The sequence below is a fragment of the Fistularia commersonii genome, unplaced genomic scaffold, assembly GCF_037954325.1.
Source record: "Fistularia commersonii isolate RoL2024-O1a breed Wild unplaced genomic scaffold, RoL_Fcom_v1.0 HiC_scaffold_59, whole genome shotgun sequence".
NCBI classification, from domain to species: Eukaryota; Metazoa; Chordata; class Actinopteri; order Syngnathiformes; family Fistulariidae; genus Fistularia; species Fistularia commersonii.
This window is the reverse complement of record NW_028234017.1, coordinates 117,501-124,425: the sequence shown is the minus strand read 5'-3', so window position 1 is coordinate 124,425 and position 6,925 is coordinate 117,501.

Here is a 6,925-nt window from a genome sequence, read left to right as displayed (position 1 = left end):
GTGAATTTGTTTAGGTGGGGGGGGGTCGCGGACAGGGAGTACCGGGGCCTCGAGCGGATGAGCTGAGAAGCGGAGGAGCGGAGGTAATGTTTCTCCTCTCAGAGGCGGGGAAGCTTGGGGGCAGAAGAACCCCTTAGACCGGCCAATGTGAGCCTTCTCCGGACATAGATCACCCGGACGTATGACTGGAGCTCCCGCACCTCTAGGCACACACATATGTGAATGAGTGGATGAGCTAATGTTTCTTTTGTTGTGGATACGTTTTGGCCAATGCTATTAGCACAGCTATGATGAGTTCAGGTGTGTGTGTGTGTGTCTGTGTGTGCGTGTGTATGTGTGCGTGTGTGTGTGTGTGTGTGTGTGTGCGTGCGTGTGTGTGCGTGTGAATGTGTGCGTGACAGTTTGTTTAGGTGGAGGGGGTCGCGGACATGGAGTACCAGGCACTGTACCGGATGAGCTGAGGAGCGGAGGAGGGCAGAAGCCTGGACCGTGATTCGCTTATGTCCAGCGGTTCGGGGGTTCCAGGGCCAAAAGCGGTAAAGCGGAGGGACGGAGAAGCGGAGGAGGGGGGGAGAGCAGAAGCACGTCACGCAATTCGCCTGAGCTCGGAGGATCGGGAGTACCAGGGCCCATAGCGGAGGAGCAGAGGAGCTGAGAAGCGGAGGATTGGAGGAGCGGACGTTATGTTTCTCTTTTCAAAGGCGGGGAAGATTTGAGGCAGCAGGACCCCTTAGACCGGCCAATGGGAGCCTTCCCCGGACATGGATCCCCCGGACGTATGACTGGAGTTCCCGGACATCAGGGCAAACACATGTGAATGAGTGGATGAGATAATGTTTGTGTGCTTGTGGATGTGCTAATGCTATTAGCACAGCTATGATGAGTTAAAGTCTGTGAGTGTTCGTGTTTATGTGTGTGTGTGTGTGTGTGTGTGTGTGTGTGTGTGTATGTGTATGTGTGCGTGACAGCTTGTTTAGGTGGAGGGGGTCGCGGACATGGAGTACCAGGGCCTGTACCGGATGAGTTGTGGAGCGGAGGAGGGCAGAAGCCCTGCCCGTGATCCGCTTATGTCCAGCGGTTTGAGGGTTCCAGGGCCCAAAGCGGAGGAGCGGAGGAGGGAAGAAGCCCGGATCGTGATTCGCTTATGTCCAGCGGTTTGGGGGTTCTGGGGTCCAAAGCGGTAAAGCGTAGGAGCGGAGGAGAGCAGAAGCACGTCACGAAATTCGCCTGAGTTCGGAGGATCGGGATTACCAGGGCCAAATACGGAGGAGCGGAGGACTTGAGAAGCGGAGGAGGGCAGAAGCCTGGACCGTGATTCGCTTATGTCCAGCGTTTCGGGGTTCCAGGGCCCAAAGCGGAAAAGCGGAGGAGCGGAGAAGCGAAGGAGGGGAGGAGAGCAGAAGGACATCACACAATTCGCCCGAGTTCGCAGGATCGGGAGTACCAGGGCCAATAGCGGAGGAGGGGAGGAGCGGAGGAGCGGAAGAGCAGAGGAGGGCGGAAGCCCGGACCGTGATTCGCATATGTCCAGCGGTTCGGGCTTCCAGGGCGGGAGTACCAGGGCCAATAGCGGAGGAGGGGAGGAGCGGGGAAGCGGAGGAGGGGAGGAGAGCAGAAGAACGTCACGCAAGTCGCCTGAGCTCCGAGGATCGGGAGTACCAGGGCGCATAGCGGAGGAGCGGTTGAGCTGAGAAGCGGAGGTAATGTTTCTCTTTTCAAAGGCGGGGAATCTTTGAGGCAGCAGGACCCCTTAGACCGGCCAATGGGAGCCTTCTGCGGACATGGATTCCCCGGACGTATGACTGGAGTATTGTATTTTAAGAACGAACTTTATTGCAGGCAGCATGAAAGAAAAAAACACGGAACGTTCTTCTTCCTTTGTTAAGACGCAAAAACACGCAGACGTCACACACTGATTTTGCAGTAGCGCCACCTATAGGTAAAAGTACCGCCCATTTACAACACTCCCACTTACTTTTACCAATAGCACCAAGTCCTGAGAAAATAATATTTCAAAGCTGTGTTCTTCCACGACAACAAAAACTGTAAACTTGTTTAACACCCCATTTTTAAGACAGTATTCCTATCACATTGGTTATACTGGAACTCTCTTTCACATTTTTTAGAAATCGCTTTGACTCGGCAGCGTTCTTCGTACACCTGTCAAGCATTTTTAAACAAAAAAGAGTCCGATCTCGCCCCTGAGATATTCAAATCTCTGTCTACCGAGTGGCTTGGTAAAGATATCCGCTTTCATATCATTTGTTGGACAATATTGCAGTTCAATTTGTCCATTCTGCACACATTCACGGATATAGTGGTAGCGAATGTCTATGTGTTTGGTCCTGGAGTGATTTACAGGATTCTTTGCAATTGCGATGGCTCCTTGGTTATCTTCAAGGATCACTGTGGACACAGACTCTACACCGAGATCACACAGTAGTCGTTTCAGCCAGATTCCTTCTTGAGCTGCTTGACTGAGTGAGATGTATTCAGCTTCTGCTGTTGAAAGTGCTACTGTTGATTGTTTCTTGCTGAGCCAGCTTACTGCTCCTCCACTCAGAAGGAAGATGTCGCCTGTTGTTGACCGGCGATCATCTTGATCTCCAGCCCGGTCAGCATCCGAGTATCCGATTAAAGCTCCGGAGTCTGACCTCTCATATTTCAGAGCAAGATTTAATGTCCCTTTCAAGTATCGAAGTATCCTCTTTACAGCAGTCAGATGTGAAGCATCTGGATTTGCATTGAACTTCGACACAGCACTCACAGCTTGAGCTATGTCCGGTCTTGTCGCCATGGCAGCATACAGCAGACTTCCAACCATTGACTGATAGGTATGCTGGTGCACTGACATACTGACACCATCACTCCTTTTTAGCCTGACGTTGGCATCTGCAGGAGTTGCCACAGGATTTGCATTATCCATTCCATACTTCCGAAGTATGGCTTCAATGTAATGCTTCTGCTGAAGAATGATACGATTCTTTTCTTTATCTTGGATGACAGAGATGCCTGGGATGTAGGACAGCTCACCCATGTCTTTCATCTTGTAGCACTCCTTGAGAGCTGCTTTGAGCTCGTCCATGCTCTCAGTGGACTCTGTAATCAGGATCAAATCATCCACGTAAACTGCTAGTATTTCAAGCTCTTGTCTTGATCTCACAAACACGCAGGGGTCTGATGTGCTCTGTTTGAATCCAATTTCCATCATGAACTCCGTAAAAGCCTTGTTCCAACAGCGAGGAGACTGTCTCAGTCCATAGATTGATTTTTTTAGTTTGCATACCAGATGTTCCTGCCCTGTTTTGATGAAGCCCTCAGGTTGCTCCATGTATATTTCTTCTTCCAGGTGTCCATTGAGGAATGCAGTTACAACATCCATCTGGTGGACATGTAGACCCTTTTGAACAGCAAAGGACAGTAATGTACGAATAGAGCTCAATCGTACCACTGGTGAAAACGTTTCATCATAGTCAGCGCCATACAACTGTGTGTAGCCCTGTGCAACGAGTCTACACTTGTATCGTTCCACTCTTCCATCACTGCGATGCTTGACTTTGAACACCCATCTGGATCCTACTGCCTTTCTGTCTCTTGGCAAGTCGACTAAGTCCCATGTCTCGTTTTCCAGCAGTGACTCATATTCCAAGTCAGCTGCCTCCTGCCAGTCTTTTGCATGAGGACTCTCCATTGCCTCTTTTAGTGAGAGTGGCTCTGTCACGCAACACATGTTTGCATAATGATCAACAGTCACTACATCAGCAAACTCATCATATCCAAATCTTATTGGAGGCTTTCTGATTCTGTCATTTTTTCTGACAGTGCTCTCAACAGTGACTTCGTCATGTTTTGTTTCACTCTCATCTATTTTCATAGTTATCTCGGTGTCTGTGCAGTGTACTTTCGGTTCCTGCTTCAAGTTAAAGTTGGATTCATCAAAGACGACATCTCGACGGATCAGAATCCTCCTCTTCTCTTCATCGTACAGGCGATAGCCTCTGGCATTGTTTGCATATCCCACGAAGCGCGGCTTCACAGTCTTTTTGTCCAGCTTCTTTCTCTCTTCATCTGGGACAAGTGCATAGGCAATACAGCCAAACACCTTCATGTGACCCACATTAGGTTTTTTCCCACACCATCTCTGGTACGGTGTCTCTCCCTTCGGGACAGAAGTAGGCAGCCTGTTCTGTATGTAAGCTGCTGTGGCAACAGCCTCTGCCCAGAACATCTTTGGTAACTTAGCATGAGACAACATGCTCCTTGCTGCTTCAACGAGTGTTCTATTTTTTCTTTCAGCAACTCCGTTTTGCTGTGGTGAGTGAGGTCCAGTCATTTCATGGTGGATGCCTTGAACCTTCAAATATTCTTGAAACTCCCTTGAGGTGTACTCACCACCATTGTCTGTTCTCAGCCTCTGGATGCTTAGTCCACACTCATTTGTGAATGTCTTCTCAAATTCCTTGAATTTACACAGCACTTCATTCTTCTGTTTCATGAAGTATACCTTGGAGCATCTTGAGTAATCGTCTGTGAAAGTCACAAAATATTTGGATCCACTTATAGATTCAGTTTGCATGGGACCACAGACATCACGATGAATTAACTGCATCTTGCGCTCGGAACGTATTTCTCCAATCGACTTGAATGGCTTTTTAGCCAGCTTGCCCTCCACACATCCTTCACAGAAGGGAACTTCTTTGTCTGCAGAGAAGTCCACTCCGTTCACCAGACCTTTTAGTTCCTTCAGCTTGGTAGTGTGACCGAGGCGCCGGTGCCACAAGATAGCAGCTACTGATGCACTGTGAGTGACTGATTCATTTCCTTTCACATCTAGCTGATATAGTCCATCAGCTCTTCGTGTTCCCATTCCTTTAAGAGTTCCATCTTTTCCACGAATGTAGCAGCAGGACCTCTTAAACTGAACCGTATTTCCCTTTTTGGTGGCAGCTCCCACTGAGAATAAATTCCCAGAAAGTTTTGGAACATACAGCACATCATACATCGTAGCATTTTTTACCTTGCTTGACTTGAAGGTCATTGTCATGTTGACATTTCCAATTCCCAGGGCATCAACCACCCTGCCGTCACCGAGCTTCACTGACTGTTCTTTTGAGAACTGCTGGTATTCCTTAAGAATTCCTTGCTCGCATGTCATGTGCTTTGATGCTCCAGAATCAATTAACCACTCAAACTGATGTGGTTTTTCTGAGCTTTCCCTTCTAGCTACAAAGGCACTTTCAGATGAACCATCCTCATCCTCACACACCACATTTTTAGCTTTGTGGATTTTCTTTTTTGATTTGTTTTTCCAGCTTGGACAGTCACGTTTAATGTGGCCTTCCTTCCCACATTTATAGCATCTCCATGTGCTTTGTCCTGCTCCCACTGCTTTGGAGCGATCCTGCAGATTGCCACACACCTGTGATGACATTGCTGCTGCACCACCTGAAGGACCACCACTGTAATCATTAGCATTCACTCGCTTTTGTTCCTCATCGATTAACGCTTGTTGAACAAATTTGAGTGTCAGGTTGTCAATCTTTGTTTCCAGTGCAGTGACAACTGTAGCGTAACTTGGTGGTAAACTTCCCAACAATGTTACAATTTGGTCTTCCTCTTCAATTACAGCTCCTATTGCTGATAACTGGTCAGTCAGTTCTTTCATTTGTTTGAGGTGCTCAGTCAAACCATCTCCTTCCTTCATTTCGCACCTGAAATATTTCTTCTTCAGAAATAGTTTATTTGCCAGCGTGTCTCTTTCAAAAATATCTTTCAGTGTAGTCCACACTTCTTTGGGAGTCTTACAGTTTGTAATCAGGTACAACAGGGATGAACTTACATTGAGCACTAACACAGAGAACGCTTTCTCTCTCTGTTTCGTGAACTCACCCTGTGCTGCTGCGTTAGCATCTGGGGCTAATGTGTCTTCCTCTGTTAGCATTCGCCACAGTCCTTTAGCCTTTAGCAGATGTTCCATTTGAAACTTCCACGTTGCCCAATTCTCCGGTCCGCTCAGCTTGTCGATAAACAGCTTGTCCTCCATTGTGAGTTCCCACAATACTGTTCACTATCACACAAAATATTCAGTGTAATCCAGCCTTTTAGAGACACTCTGGGCCCATAACCTATTGTATTTTAAGAACGAACTTTATTGCAGGCAGCATGAAAGAAAAAAACACGTAACGTTCTTCTTCCTTTGTTAAGACGCAAAAACACACAGACGTAACACACTGATATAGCAGTAGCGCCACCTATAGGTAAAAGTACCGCCCATTTACAACATGGAGCTCCCGGACCTCTGGGCACACACATGTGAATGAGTGGATGAGATCATGTTTGTGTGCTTGTGGATGTGTTTTGGCTAATGCTATTAGCACAGCTATGATGAGTTAAGGTGTGTGTAAGTGTGTTTGTGTGCGTGTGTATATGTGTGTGTGTGTGTGTGTGTGTGTGTTTGTGACAGTTTGTTAAGGTGGAGGGGGTCGCGGACATGGAGTACCAGGGCCTGTACCGGATGAGTGGAGGAGCGGAGGAGGGCAGAAATCCTGCCCGTGATTCGCTTATGTCCAGCGGTTCAGGGGTTCCAAGCCCCAAAGCGGAAAAGCGGACGAGCGGAGAATAGCAGAAGCACGTCACGCAATTCGCCTGAGTTCGGAGGATCGGGGGTACCAGGGCCAATAGCGGAGGAGCGGTGGAGCTGAGAAACAGAAGATTGGAGGAGCGGAAGTAATGTTTCTCCTAATTTTTTTTTTCGTTTTTAATTTCATTTGTCTATCTATTTATTTAATTATTTCCTTTCAATTTCTTTTTTTGTCTAGCATAATAAACTTCTTCCAGTTCTGCAAAGCAAGAGACGTGCCACACATATTATTCCTCCGTAAAAGACCCAGCCGGTATTGAGGGGTAACTCACAGATCTCCTGGCC